Source organism: Coturnix japonica, chromosome 28 (assembly GCF_054131305.1).
Source record: "Coturnix japonica strain WE chromosome 28, WE-NBRP24, whole genome shotgun sequence".
Taxonomy (NCBI): domain Eukaryota; kingdom Metazoa; phylum Chordata; class Aves; order Galliformes; family Phasianidae; genus Coturnix; species Coturnix japonica.
The window spans coordinates 4284214-4299856 of record NC_140690.1 but is presented as its reverse complement, the minus strand read 5'-3'; positions in this window follow the sequence as shown (position 1 = coordinate 4299856).

Genomic DNA, 15643 nt, shown 5'->3' with positions numbered 1-15643 from the left:
TCTATGCATTGAGGATTCTAAACATTGAGGATTCTAAGCCAAGCATTGAGTTTTCTAATCTTTGCTGTTTCTAAACATTAAGGCCTCTATGCACTGAGGTTTGTAAGCATTAGGGATGCTAAGCATTGAGGTTTCAGATCAATAAAATTTCTAAGCAATGAGGATTCTACGCATTGAGGTTTCTAAGCAATGCATGGAGGATGCTAAGCATTGAGGTTCCTAAGCAGTGAGGATTCTGAGCTTTGAGGATTCGAAGCTAAGCAATGAGGATGCTAAGCATTGAGGATGCTAAGCATTGAGGATTCTAAGCTATGTAATGGGGATACAAAGCATTGAGGATGCTAAGGATTGAGGATTCTAAGCATTGAGGATTCTAAGCTAAGCATAGAGCATACTAAGGATTGAGGATGCTAAGCATTGAGGTTTCTAAGCATTGGGGATTCTACGCATTGAGGATGCTAAGCACTGAGGATTACAAGCATTGAGGTTTCTAAGCAGTGAGGATTCTAAGCATTGAAGTTTCTAAGCAGTGAGGATTCTAAGCTAAGCACTGAGGATGCTAAGTATTGAGGTTTCTAAGCATTAAGGACACTGTGCATTGAGGTTCCTAAGCATTGAGGATTCTAAGCATTGAGGATTCTAAGCATAGAGGATTCTAAGCCAAGCATTGAGTTTTCTAATCTTTGAGGTTTCTAAGCATTAAGGCCTCTATGCATTGAGGTTTGTAAGCATTTGGGATGCTAAGCAATGCGGTTTCAGAGCAATAAAATTTCTCAGCATTGAGGTTTGTAAGCATTGAGGATTCTAAGCATTGAGGATTCTAAGCTAAGAATAGAGCATACTAGGGATTGAGGATGCTAAGCATTGAGGATTCTAAGCATTGAGGATTCTAAGCTATGCATTGAGGATTCTAAACATTGAGGATGTTAAGCATTGAGGATTCTAAGCATTGAGTTTTCTAAGCTATGCATTGAAGATGCTATGCATTGAGGATGCTATGCATTGAGGATGCTAAGCATTGAGGATTCTAAGCATTGAGGATTCTAAGCACTGAGGATTCTAAGCACTGAGGATTCTAAGCATTGAGGATTCTAATCTAGGCATTGAGGATTCTAAGCATTGAGGATTCTAAGCATTGAGGTTTCTAAACAAAACATTGAGGATGCTAAGCATTGAGGATGCTATGCATTGAGGATGCTAAGCATTGAGGATGGTAAGCATTGAGGATGGTAAGCATTGAGGATGGGAAGCATTGAGGATGCCAAGCATTGAGGATGCTAAGCATTGAGGATGCTAAGCATTGAGGATTCTAAGCATTGAGGATGCTAAGCATTGAGGATTCTAAGCATTGAGGATTCTAAGCTATGTAATGAGGATGCTAAGCATTGAGGATTCTAAGTATTGAGGTTTCTAAGCTAAGCATTGAGGATGCGAAGCATTGAGTATTCTAACTATTGAGGATTCTAAGCTAGGCATTGAGGATTCTAAACATTGAGGATTCTACGCATTGAGGATGCTAAGCATTGAGGATTCTAGGCTTTGAGGATGCTAAGCATTGAGGATGCTAAGCATTGAGGATGGTAAGCATTGAGGATTCTAAGCCAATCATTGAGTTTTCTAATCTTTGTTGTTTCTAGACATTAAGCCCTCTATGCACTGAGGTTTGTAAGCATTAGGGTTGTAAGCATTGAGGTTTCAGAGCAGTAAAATTTCTAAGCAATGAGGATTCTGCGCATTGAGGTTTCTAAGCAATGCTTGGAGGATGCTAAGCATTGAGGTTCCTAAGCAGTGAGGATTCTGAGCTTTGAGGATTCTAAGCTAAGCAATGAGGATGCTAAGCAATGAGGATACAAAGCATTGAGGATGCTAAGCATTGAGGATTCTAAGCATTGAGGTTTCTAAGCTAAGCATTGTGGATGCGAAGCATTGAGTATTCTAACTATTGAGGATTCTAAGCAATGCATGGAGGATGCTAAGCATTGAAGATACTAAGCATTGAGGATTCTAAGCATTGAGGATTCTAAGCCAAGCATTGAGTTTTCTAATCTTTCAGGTTTCTAAGCATTAAGGCCTCTATGCATTGAGGTTTGTAAGCATTTGGGATGCTAAGCAATGAGGTTTCAAACAATAAAATTTCTCAGCATTGAGGTTTGTAAGCATTGAGGATTCTAAGCATTGAGGATTCTAAGCTAAGCATAGAGCATACTAAGGATTGAGGATGCTAAGCATTGAGGTTTCGAAGCATTGGGGATTCTACGCGTTGAGGATGCTAAGCACTGAGGATTCTAAGTATTGAGGTTTCTCAGCATTATGGACTCTGTGCATTGAGGTTTCTAAGCATTGAGGATCCTGAGCTTTGAGGATTCTAAGATATGCATTGAGGTTGCTAAGGATTGAGGATGCTAAGCATTGAGGATGCTAAGCATTGAGGTTTCTAAGCGTAGCATTGAGGATTCTAAGCATTCAGGTTTCTAAGCAGTGAGGATTCTAAGCTAAGCACTGAGGATGCTAAGTATTGAGGTTTCTAAGCATTAAGGACTCTGTGCATTGAGCTTTCTAAGCATTGAGGATTCTAAGCATTGAGGATTCTAAGCTAGGCATTGAGGATTCTAAGCATTGAGGATTCTAAGCATTGAGGATTCTAAGCATTGAGGTTTCTAAGCATTGAGGATGCTAAGCATTGAGGTTTCTAAGCATTGAGGATGCTAAGCATTGAGGTTTCTAAGCTTAGCATTGAGGATTCTAAGCATTGAGGATTCTAAGCATTCAGGTTTCTAAGCAGTGAGGATTCTAAGCTAAGCACTGAGGATGCTAAGTATTGAGGTTTCTAAGCATTAAGGACTCTCTGCCTTGAGGTTTCTAAGCATTGAGGATCCTGAGCTTTGAGGATTCTAAGCTATGCATTGAGGATGCTAAGCATTGAGGATTCTAAGCATTGAGGATTCTAAGCATTGAGGATTCTAAGCATTCAGGTTTCTAAGCAGTGAGGATTCTAAGCAAAGCACTGAGGATGCTAAGTATTGAGGTTTCTAAGCATTAAGAACTCTGTGCATTGAGGTTTCTAAGCATTGAGGATTCTAAGCATTGAGTTTTCTAAGCTAAGCATTGAGGATGCTAAGCATTGAGGATTCTAAGCATTGAGGATTCTAAGCATTGAGGATTCTAAGCATTGAGGATTCTATGCATTGAGGATGCTAAGCATTGAGGATTCTAAGCATTGAGGATTCTAAGCATTGAGGATTCTAAGCATTGAGGATTCTAAGCCAAGCATTGAGTTTTCTAATCTTTGTTGTTTCTAAACATTAAGGCCTCTATGGAATGAGGTTTGTAAGCATTAGGGTTGCTAAGCATTGAGGTTTCAGAGCAATAAAATTTCTAAGCAATGAGGATTCTGCGCATTGAGGTTTCTAAGCAATGCATGGAGGATGCTAAGCATTGAGGTTCCTAAGCAGTGAGGATTCTGAGCTTTGAGGATTCTAAGCTAAGCAATGAGGATGCTAAGCATTGAGGATGCTAAGCATTGAGGATGCTAAGCATTGAGGATTCTAAGCATTGAGGTTTCTAAACTAAGCATTGAGGATGCGAAGCATTGAGGATTCTAACTATTGAGGATTCTAAGCAATGCATGGAGGATGCTAAGCATTGAGGATTCTAAGCATTGAGGATTCTAAGCTATGCATGGATGATTCTAAGCATTGAGGATTCTAAGCATTGAGGATTCTAAGCCAAGCATTGAGTTTTCTAATCTTTGAGGTTTCTAAGCATTAAGGCCTCTATGCATTGAGGTTTGTAAACATTTGGGATGCTAAACAATGAGGTTTCAAACAATAAAATTTCTCAGCATTGAGGTTTGTAAGCATTGAGGATTCTAAGCATTGAGGATTCTAAGCTAAGCAAAGAGCATACTAAGGATTGAGGATGCTAAGCATTGAGGATTCTAAGCATTGAGGATTCTAAGCTATGCATTGAGGATTCTAAACATTGAGGATGTTAAGCATTGAGGATTCTAAGCATTGAGTTTTCTAAGCTATGCATTGAAGATGCTAAGCATTGAGGATGCTAAGCATTGAGGATTCTAAGCATTGAGGATTCTAAGCACTGAGGATTCTAAGCATTGAGGATTCTAAGCATTGAGGATTCTAATCTAGGCATTGAGGATTCTAAGCATTGAGGATTCTAAGCATTGAGGATTCTAAGCATTGAGGTTTCTAAGCTAAGCATGGGGGATTCTAAGCATTGAGGATTCTAAGCATTGAGGATGCTAAGCATTGAGGATGCTAAGCACTGAGGATTACAAGCATTGAGGTTTCTAAGCAGTGAGGATTCTAAGCATTGAAGTTTCTAAGCAGTGAGGATTCTAAGCTAAGCACTGAGGATGCTAAGTATTGAGGTTTCTAAGCATTAAGGACACTGTGCATTGAGGTTCCTAAGCATTGAGGATTCTAAGCATTGAGGATTCTAAGCATTGAGGATTCTAAGCATAGAGGATTCTAAGCCAAGCATTGAGTTTTCTAATCTTTGAGGTTTCTAAGCATTAAGGCCTCTATGCATTGAGGTTTGTAAGCATTTGGGATGCTAAGCAATGCGGTTTCAGAGCAATAAAATTTCTCAGCATTGACGTTTGTAAGCATTGAGGATTCTAAGCATTGAGGATTCTAAGCTAAGCATAGAGCATACTAGGGATTGAGGATGCTAAGCATTGAGGATTCTAAGCATTGAGGATTCTAAGCTATGCATTGAGGATTCTAAACATTGAGGATGTTAAGCATTGAGGATTCTAAGCATTGAGTTTTCTAAGCTATGCATTGAAGATGCTATGCATTGAGGATGCTATGCATTGAGGATGCTAAGCATTGAGGATTCTAAGCATTGAGGATTCTAAGCACTGAGGATTCTAAGCACTGAGGATTCTAAGCATTGAGGATTCTAATCTAGGCATTGAGGATTCTAAGCATTGAGGATTCTAAGCATTGAGGTTTCTAAACAAAACATTGAGGATGCTAAGCATTGAGGATGCTATGCATTGAGGATGCTAAGCATTGAGGATGGTAAGCATTGAGGATGGTAAGCATTGAGGATGGGAAGCATTGAGGATGCCAAGCATTGAGGATGCTAAGCATTGAGGATGCTAAGCATTGAGGATTCTAAGCATTGTTGATGCTAAGCATTGAGGATTCTAAGCATTGAGGATTCTAAGCTATGTAATGAGGATGCTAAGCATTGAGGATTCTAAGTATTGAGGTTTCTAAGCTAAGCATTGAGGATGCGAAGCATTGAGTATTCTAACTATTGAGGATTCTAAGCTAGGCATTGAGGATTCTAAACATTGAGGATTCTACGCATTGAGGATGCTAAGCATTGAGGATTCTAGGCTTTGAGGATGCTAAGCATTGAGGATGCTAAGCATTGAGGATGGTAAGCATTGAGGATTCTAAGCCAATCATTGAGTTTTCTAATCTTTGTTGTTTCTAGACATTAAGCCCTCTATGCACTGAGGTTTGTAAGCATTAGGGTTGTAAGCATTGAGGTTTCAGAGCAGTAAAATTTCTAAGCAATGAGGATTCTGCGCATTGAGGTTTCTAAGCAATGCATGGAGGATGCTAAGCATTGAGGTTCCTAAGCAGTGAGGATTCTGAGCTTTGAGGATTCTAAGCTAAGCAATGAGGATGCTAAGCAATGAGGATACAAAGCATTGAGGATGCTAAGCATTGAGGATTCTAAGCATTGAGGTTTCTAAGCTAAGCATTGTGGATGCGAAGCATTGAGTATTCTAACTATTGAGGATTCTAAGCAATGCATGGAGGATGCTAAGCATTGAAGATACTAAGCATTGAGGATTCTAAGCATTGAGGATTCTAAGCCAAGCATTGAGTTTTCTAATCTTTCAGGTTTCTAAGCATTAAGGCCTCTATGCATTGAGGTTTGTAAGCATTTGGGATGCTAAGCAATGAGGTTTCAAACAATAAAATTTCTCAGCATTGAGGTTTGTAAGCATTGAGGATTCTAAGCATTGAGGATTCTAAGCTAAGCATAGAGCATACTAAGGATTGAGGATGCTAAGCATTGATGTTTCTAAGCATTGGGGATTCTACGCGTTGAGGATGCTAAGCACTGAGGATTCTAAGTATTGAGGTTTCTCAGCATTATGGACTCTGTGCATTGAGGTTTCTAAGCATTGAGGATCCTGAGCTTTGAGGATTCTAAGATATGCATTGAGGTTGCTAAGGATTGAGGATGCTAAGCATTGAGGATGCTAAGCATTGAGGTTTCTAAGCGTAGCATTGAGGATTCTAAGCATTCAGGTTTCTAAGCAGTGAGGATTCTAAGCTAAGCACTGAGGATGCTAAGTATTGAGGTTTCTAAGCATTAAGGACTCTGTGCATTGAGCTTTCTAAGCATTGAGGATTCTAAGCATTGAGGATTCTAAGCTAGGCATTGAGGATTCTAAGCATTGAGGATTCTAAGCATTGAGGATTCTAAGCATTGAGGTTTCTAAGCATTGAGGATGCTAAGCATTGAGGTTTCTAAGCATTGAGGATGCTAAGCATTGAGGTTTCTAAGCTTAGCATTGAGGATTCTAAGCATTGAGGATTCTAAGCATTCAGGTTTCTAAGCAGTGAGGATTCTAAGCTAAGCACTGAGGATGCTAAGTATTGAGGTTTCTAAGCATTAAGGACTCTCTGCCTTGAGGTTTCTAAGCATTGAGGATCCTGAGCTTTGAGGATTCTAAGCTATGCATTGAGGATGCTAAGCATTGAGGATTCTAAGCATTGAGGATTCTAAGCATTGAGGATTCTAAGCATTCAGGTTTCTAAGCAGTGAGGATTCTAAGCAAAGCACTGAGGATGCTAAGTATTGAGGTTTCTAAGCATTAAGAACTCTGTGCATTGAGGTTTCTAAGCATTGAGGATTCTAAGCATTGAGTTTTCTAAGCTAAGCATTGAGGATGCTAAGCATTGAGGATTCTAAGCATTGAGGATTCTAAGCATTGAGGATTCTAAGCATTGAGGATTCTATGCATTGAGGATGCTAAGCATTGAGGATTCTAAGCATTGAGGATTCTAAGCATTGAGGATTCTAAGCATTGAGGATTCTAAGCCAAGCATTGAGTTTTCTAATCTTTGTTGTTTCTAAACATTAAGGCCTCTATGGAATGAGGTTTGTAAGCATTAGGGTTGCTAAGCATTGAGGTTTCAGAGCAATAAAATTTCTAAGCAATGAGGATTCTGCGCATTGAGGTTTCTAAGCAATGCATGGAGGATGCTAAGCATTGAGGTTCCTAAGCAGTGAGGATTCTGAGCTTTGAGGATTCTAAGCTAAGCAATGAGGATGCTAAGCATTGAGGATGCTAAGCATTGAGGATGCTAAGCATTGAGGATTCTAAGCATTGAGGTTTCTAAACTAAGCATTGAGGATGCGAAGCATTGAGGATTCTAACTATTGAGGATTCTAAGCAATGCATGGAGGATGCTAAGCATTGAGGATTCTAAGCATTGAGGATTCTAAGCTATGCATGGATGATTCTAAGCATTGAGGATTCTAAGCATTGAGGATTCTAAGCCAAGCATTGAGTTTTCTAATCTTTGAGGTTTCTAAGCATTAAGGCCTCTATGCATTGAGGTTTGTAAACATTTGGGATGCTAAACAATGAGGTTTCAAACAATAAAATTTCTCAGCATTGAGGTTTGTAAGCATTGAGGATTCTAAGCATTGAGGATTCTAAGCTAAGCAAAGAGCATACTAGGGATTGAGGATGCTAAGCATTGAGGATTCTAAGCATTGAGGATTCTAAGCTATGCATTGAGGATTCTAAACATTGAGGATGTTAAGCATTGAGGATTCTAAGCATTGAGTTTTCTAAGCTATGCATTGAAGATGCTAAGCATTGAGGATGCTAAGCATTGAGGATTCTAAGCATTGAGGATTCTAAGCACTGAGGATTCTAAGCATTGAGGATTCTAAGCATTGAGGATTCTAATCTAGGCATTGAGGATTCTAAGCATTGAGGATTCTAAGCATTGAGGATTCTAAGCATTGAGGTTTCTAAGCTAAGCATGGGGGATTCTAAGCATTGAGGATTCTAAGCATTGAGGATGCTAAGCATTGAGGATGCTAAGCACTGAGGATTACAAGCATTGAGGTTTCTAAGCAGTGAGGATTCTAAGCATTGAAGTTTCTAAGCAGTGAGGATTCTAAGCTAAGCACTGAGGATGCTAAGTATTGAGGTTTCTAAGCATTAAGGACTCTGTGCATTGAGGTTCCTAAGCATTGAGGATTCTAAGCATTGAGGATTCTAAGCATTGAGGATTCTAAGCATAGAGGATTCTAAGCCAAGCATTGAGTTTTCTAATCTTTGAGGTTTCTAAGCATTAAGGCCTCTATGCATTGAGGTTTGTAAGCATTTGGGATGCTAAGCAATGCGGTTTCAGAGCAATAAAATTTCTCAGCATTGAGGTTTGTAAGCATTGAGGATTCTAAGCATTGAGGATTCTAAGCTAAGCATAGAGCATACTAGGGATTGAGGATGCTAAGCATTGAGGATTCTAAGCATTGAGGATTCTAAGCTATGCATTGAGGATTCTAAACATTGAGGATGTTAAGCATTGAGGATTCTAAGCATTGAGTTTTCTAAGCTATGCATTGAAGATGCTATGCATTGAGGATGCTATGCATTGAGGATGCTAAGCATTGAGGATTCTAAGCATTGAGGATTCTAAGCACTGAGGATTCTAAGCACTGAGGATTCTAAGCATTGAGGATTCTAATCTAGGCATTGAGGATTCTAAGCATTGAGGATTCTAAGCATTGAGGTTTCTAAACAAAACATTGAGGATGCTAAGCATTGAGGATGCTATGCATTGAGGATGCTAAGCATTGAGGATGGTAAGCATTGAGGATGGTAAGCATTGAGGATGGGAAGCATTGAGGATGCCAAGCATTGAGGATGCTAAGCATTGAGGATGCTAAGCATTGAGGATTCTAAGCATTGAGGATGCTAAGCATTGAGGATTCTAAGCATTGAGGATTCTAAGCTATGTAATGAGGATGCTAAGCATTGAGGATTCTAAGTATTGAGGTTTCTAAGCTAAGCATTGAGGATGCGAAGCATTGAGTATTCTAACTATTGAGGATTCTAAGCTAGGCATTGAGGATTCTAAACATTGAGGATTCTACGCATTGAGGATGCTAAGCATTGAGGATTCTAGGCTTTGAGGATGCTAAGCATTGAGGATGCTAAGCATTGAGGATGGTAAGCATTGAGGATTCTAAGCCAATCATTGAGTTTTCTAATCTTTGTTGTTTCTAGACATTAAGCCCTCTATGCACTGAGGTTTGTAAGCATTAGGGTTGTAAGCATTGAGGTTTCAGAGCAGTAAAATTTCTAAGCAATGAGGATTCTGCGCATTGAGGTTTCTAAGCAATGCATGGAGGATGCTAAGCATTGAGGTTCCTAAGCAGTGAGGATTCTGAGCTTTGAGGATTCTAAGCTAAGCAATGAGGATGCTAAGCAATGAGGATACAAAGCATTGAGGATGCTAAGCATTGAGGATTCTAAGCATTGAGGTTTCTAAGCTAAGCATTGTGGATGCGAAGCATTGAGTATTCTAACTATTGAGGATTCTAAGCAATGCATGGAGGATGCTAAGCATTGAAGATACTAAGCATTGAGGATTCTAAGCATTGAGGATTCTAAGCCAAGCATTGAGTTTTCTAATCTTTCAGGTTTCTAAGCATTAAGGCCTCTATGCATTGAGGTTTGTAAGCATTTGGGATGCTAAACAATGAGGTTTCAAACAATAAAATTTCTCAGCATTGAGGTTTGTAAGCATTGAGGATTCTAAGCATTGAGGATTCTAAGCTAAGCATAGAGCATACTAAGGATTGAGGATGCTAAGCATTGATGTTTCTAAGCATTGGGGATTCTACGCGTTGAGGATGCTAAGCACTGAGGATTCTAAGTATTGAGGTTTCTCAGCATTATGGACTCTGTGCATTGAGGTTTCTAAGCATTGAGGATCCTGAGCTTTGAGGATTCTAAGATATGCATTGAGGTTGCTAAGGATTGAGGATGCTAAGCATTGAGGATGCTAAGCATTGAGGTTTCTAAGCGTAGCATTGAGGATTCTAAGCATTCAGGTTTCTAAGCAGTGAGGATTCTAAGCTAAGCACTGAGGATGCTAAGTATTGAGGTTTCTAAGCATTAAGGACTCTGTGCATTGAGCTTTCTAAGCATTGAGGATTCTAAGCATTGAGGATTCTAAGCTAGGCATTGAGGATTCTAAGCATTGAGGATTCTAAGCATTGAGGATTCTAAGCATTGAGGTTTCTAAGCATTGAGGATGCTAAGCATTGAGGTTTCTAAGCTTAGCATTGAGGATTCTAAGCATTGAGGATTCTAAGCATTCAGGTTTCTAAGCAGTGAGGATTCTAAGCTAAGCACTGAGGATGCTAAGTATTGAGGTTTCTAAGCATTAAGGACTCTCTGCCTTGAGGTTTCTAAGCATTGAGGATCCTGAGCTTTGAGGATTCTAAGCTATGCATTGAGGATGCTAAGCATTGAGGATTCTAAGCATTGAGGATTCTAAGCATTGAGGATTCTAAGCATTCAGGTTTCTAAGCAGTGAGGATTCTAAGCAAAGCACTGAGGATGCTAAGTATTGAGGTTTCTAAGCATTAAGAACTCTGTGCATTGAGGTTTCTAAGCATTGAGGATTCTAAGCATTGAGTTTTCTAAGCTAAGCATTGAGGATGCTAAGCATTGAGGATTCTAAGCATTGAGGATTCTAAGCATTGAGGATTCTAAGCATTGAGGATTCTATGCATTGAGGATGCTAAGCATTGAGGATTCTAAGCATTGAGGATTCTAAGCATTGAGGATTCTAAGCATTGAGGATTCTAAGCCAAGCATTGAGTTTTCTAATCTTTGTTGTTTCTAAACATTAAGGCCTCTATGGAATGAGGTTTGTAAGCATTAGGGTTGCTAAGCATTGAGGTTTCAGAGCAATAAAATTTCTAAGCAATGAGGATTCTGCGCATTGAGGTTTCTAAGCAATGCATGGAGGATGCTAAGCATTGAGGTTCCTAAGCAGTGAGGATTCTGAGCTTTGAGGATTCTAAGGTAAGCAATGAGGATGCTAAGCATTGAGGATGCTAAGCATTGAGGATGCTAAGCATTGAGGATTCTAAGCATTGAGGTTTCTAAACTAAGCATTGAGGATGCGAAGCATTGAGGATTCTAACTATTGAGGATTCTAAGCAATGCATGGAGGATGCTAAGCATTGAGGATTCTAAGCATTGAGGATTCTAAGCTATGCATGGATGATTCTAAGCATTGAGGATTCTAAGCATTGAGGATTCTAAGCCAAGCATTGAGTTTTCTAATCTTTGAGGTTTCTAAGCATTAAGGCCTCTATGCATTGAGGTTTGTAAACATTTGGGATGCTAAACAATGAGGTTTCAAACAATAAAATTTCTCAGCATTGAGGTTTGTAAGCATTGAGGATTCTAAGCATTGAGGATTCTAAGCTAAGCAAAGAGCATACTAAGGATTGAGGATGCTAGGCATTGAGGATTCTAAGCATTGAGGATTCTAAGCTATGCATTGAGGATTCTAAACATTGAGGATGTTAAGCATTGAGGATTCTAAGCATTGAGTTTTCTAAGCTATGCATTGAAGATGCTAAGCATTGAGGATGCTAAGCATTGAGGATTCTAAGCATTGAGGATTCTAAGCACTGAGGATTCTAAGCATTGAGGATTCTAAGCATTGAGGATTCTAATCTAGGCATTGAGGATTCTAAGCATTGAGGATTCTAAGCATTGAGGATTCTAAGCATTGAGGTTTCTAAGCTAAGCATGGGGGATTCTAAGCATTGAGGATTCTAAGCATTGAGGATGCTAAGCATTGAGGATGCTAAGCATTGAGGATTCTAAGCATTGAGATTTCTAAGTATTGAGGATTCTAAGCTAGGCATTGAGGATTCTAAGCATTGAGGATTCTAAGCATTGAGGTTTCTAAGCAAAGCATTGAGGATGCTAAGAATTGAGGATGCTAAGCATTGAGGATGCTAAGCATTGAGGATGGTAAGCATTGAGGATGGTAAGCATTGAGGATGGTAAGCATTGAGGATGCTATGCATTGAGGATGCTAAGCATTGAGGATTCTAAGCATTGAGGATTCTAAGCATTGAGGATGTTAAGCTAGGCATTGAGGATTCAAAGCATTGAGGATTCTAAGCATTGAGGTTTCTAAGCAAAGCATTGAAGATGCTAAGGATTGAGGATGCTAAGCATAGAGGATGGTAAGCATTGAGGATTCTAAACATTGAGGATGCTAAGCATTGAGGATGCTAAGCATTGAGGATGCTATGCATTGAGGATGCTAAGCATTGAGGATTCTAAGCATTGAGGATGCTAAGCATTGAGGATTCTAAGCATTGAGGATTCTAAGCTATGTAATGAGGATGCTAAGCATTGAGGATTCTAAGTATTGAGGTTTCTAAGCTAAGCATTGAGGATGCGAAGCATTGAGTATTCTAACTACTGAGGATTCTAAGCTAGGCATTGAGGATTCTAAACATTGAGGATTCTATGCATTGAGGATGCTAAGCATTGAGGATTCTAGGCATTGAGGATGCTAAGCATTGAGGATGCTACGCATTGAGGATGCTAAGCATTGAGGATTCTATGCCAAGCATTGAGTTTTCTAATCCTTGTTGTTTCTAGACATTAAGCCCTCTATGCACTGAGGTTTGTAAGCAGTAGGGATGCTAAGAATTGAGGTTTCAGAGCAGTAAAATTTCTAAGCAATGAGGATTCTGCGCATTGAGGTTTCTAAGCAATGCATGGAGGATGCTAAGCATTGAGGTTCCTAAGCAGTGAGGATTCTGAGCTTTGAGGATTCTAAGCTAAGCAATGAGGATGCTAAGCAATGAGGATACAAAGCATTGAGGATGCTAAGCATTGAGGATTCTAAGCATTGAGGTTTCTAAGCTAAGCATTGAGGATGCGAAGCATTAAGGATTCTAACTATTGAGGATTCTAAGCAATGCATGGAGGATGCTAAGCATTGAAGATTCTATGCATTGAGGATTCTAAGCATTGAGGATTCTAAGCCAAGCATTGAGTTTTCTAATCTTTGAGGTTTCTAAGCATTAAGGCCTCTATGCATTGAGGTTTGTAAGCATTTGGGATGCTAAGCAATGAGGTTTCAAACAATAAAATTTCTCAGCATTGAGGTTTGTAAGCATTGAGGATTCTAAGCATTGAGGATTCTAAGCTAAGCATAGAGCATACTAAGGATTGAGGATGCTAAGCATTGAGGTTTCTAAGCATTGGGGATTCTACGCGTTGAGGATGCTAAGCACTGAGGATTCTAAGTATTGAGGTTTCTAAGCATTATGGACTCTGTGCATTGAGGTTTCTAAGCATTGAGGATCCTGAGCTTTGAGGATTCTAAGATATGCATTGAGGTTGCTAAGGATTGAGGATGCTAAGCATTGAGGATGCTAAGCATTGAGGTTTCTAAGCGTAGCATTGAGGATTCTAAGCATTCAGGTTTCTAAGCAGTGAGGATTCTAAGCTAAGCACTGAGGATGCTAAGTATTGAGGTTTCTAAGCATTAAGGACTCTGTGCATTGAGGTTCCTAAGCATTGAGGATTCTAAGCATTGAGGATTCTAAGCATTGAGGATTCTAAGCATAGAGGATTCTAAGCCAAGCATTGAGTTTTCTAATCTTTGAGGTTTCTAAGCATTAAGGCCTCTATGCATTGAGGTTTGTAAGCATTTGGGATGCTAAGCAATGAGGTTTCAAACAATAAAATTTCTCAGCATTGAGGTTTGTAAGCATTGAGGATTCTAAGCATTGAGGATTCTAAGCTAAGCATAGAGCATAATAAGGATTGATGATGCTAAGCATTGAGGATTCTAAGCATTGAGGATTCTAAGCTATGCATTGAGGATTCTAAACATTGAGGATGTTAAGCATTGAGGATTCTAAGCATTGAGTTTTCTAAGCTAAGCATTGAGGATGCTAAGCATTGAGGATGCTAAGCATTGAGGATTCTAAGCTTTGAGGATTCTAAGCATTGAGGATTCTAAGCATTGACGATTCTAATCTAGGCATTGAGGATTCTAAGCATTGAGGATGCTAAGCATTGAGGATTATAAGCATTGAGGATTCTAAGCTAAGCATGGAGGATTCTAAGCATTGAGGATGCTAAGCATTGAGGATGCTAAGCATTGAGGATGCTAAGCATTGAGGATTCTAAGCATTGAGGATTCTAAGCATTGAGGATTCTAAGCATAGAGGATTCTAAGCCAAGCATTGAGTTTTCTAATCTTTGAGGTTTCTAAGCATTAAGGCCTCTATGCATTGAGGTTTGTAAGCATTTGGGATGCTAAGCAATGAGGTTTCAAACAATAAAATTTCTCAGCATTGAGGTTTGTAAGCATTGAGGATGCTAAGCATTGAGGATTATAAGCATTGAGGATTCTAAGCTAAGCATGGAGGATTCTAAGCATTGAGGATGCTAAGCATTGAGGATGCTAAGCATTGAGGATGCTAAGCATTGAGGATTCTAAGCATTGAGGATTCTAAGCATTGAGGATTCTAAGCATAGAGGATTCTAAGCCAAGCATTGAGTTTTCTAATCTTTGAGGTTTCTAAGCATTAAGGCCTCTATGCATTGAGGTTTGTAAGCATTTGGGATGCTAAGCAATGAGGTTTCAAACAATAAAATTTCTCAGCATTGAGGTTTGTAAGCATTGAGGATTCTAAGCATTGAGGATTCTAAGCTAAGCATAGAGCATAATAAGGATTGATGATGCTAAGCATTGAGGATTCTAAGCATTGAGGATTCTAAGCTATGCATTGAGGATTCTAAACATTGAGGATGTTAAGCATTGAGGATTCTAAGCATTGAGTTTTCTAAGCTAAGCATTGAGGATGCTAAGCATTGAGGATGCTAAGCATTGAGGATTCTAAGCTTTGAGGATTCTAAGCATTGAGGATTCTAAGCATTGACGATTCTAATCTAGGCATTGAGGATTCTAAGCATTGAGGATGCTAAGCATTGAGGATTATAAGCATTGAGGATTCTAAGCTAAGCATGGAGGATTCTAAGCATTGAGGATGCTAAGCATTGAGGATGCTAAGCATTGAGGATGCTAAGCATTGAGGATTCTAAGCATTGAGGATTCTAAGCATTGAGGATTCTAAGCTAGGCATTGAGGATTCTAAGCATTGAGGATTCTAAGCATTGAGGATTCTAAGCAAAGTATTGAGGTTTCTAAGCATTGAGGATGCTAAGCATTGAGGATGCAAAGCATTGAGGATTCTAAGAATTGAGGATTCTAGGCATTGAGGATGCTAAGCATTGAGGATGCTAAGCATTGAGGATGCTAAGCATTGAGGATTCTAAGCATTGAGGATTCTAAGCTATGCATGGAGAATGCTAAGCATTGAGGATTCTACGCGTTGAGGATGCTAAGCACTGAGGATTCTAAGCATTGAGGTTTCTAAGCAGTGAGGATTCTAAGCTAAGCAATGAGGATGCTAAGTATTGAGGTTTCTAAGCATTAAGAACTCTGTGCATTAAGGTTTCTAAGCATTGAGGATACTGAGCTTTGAGGATTCTAAG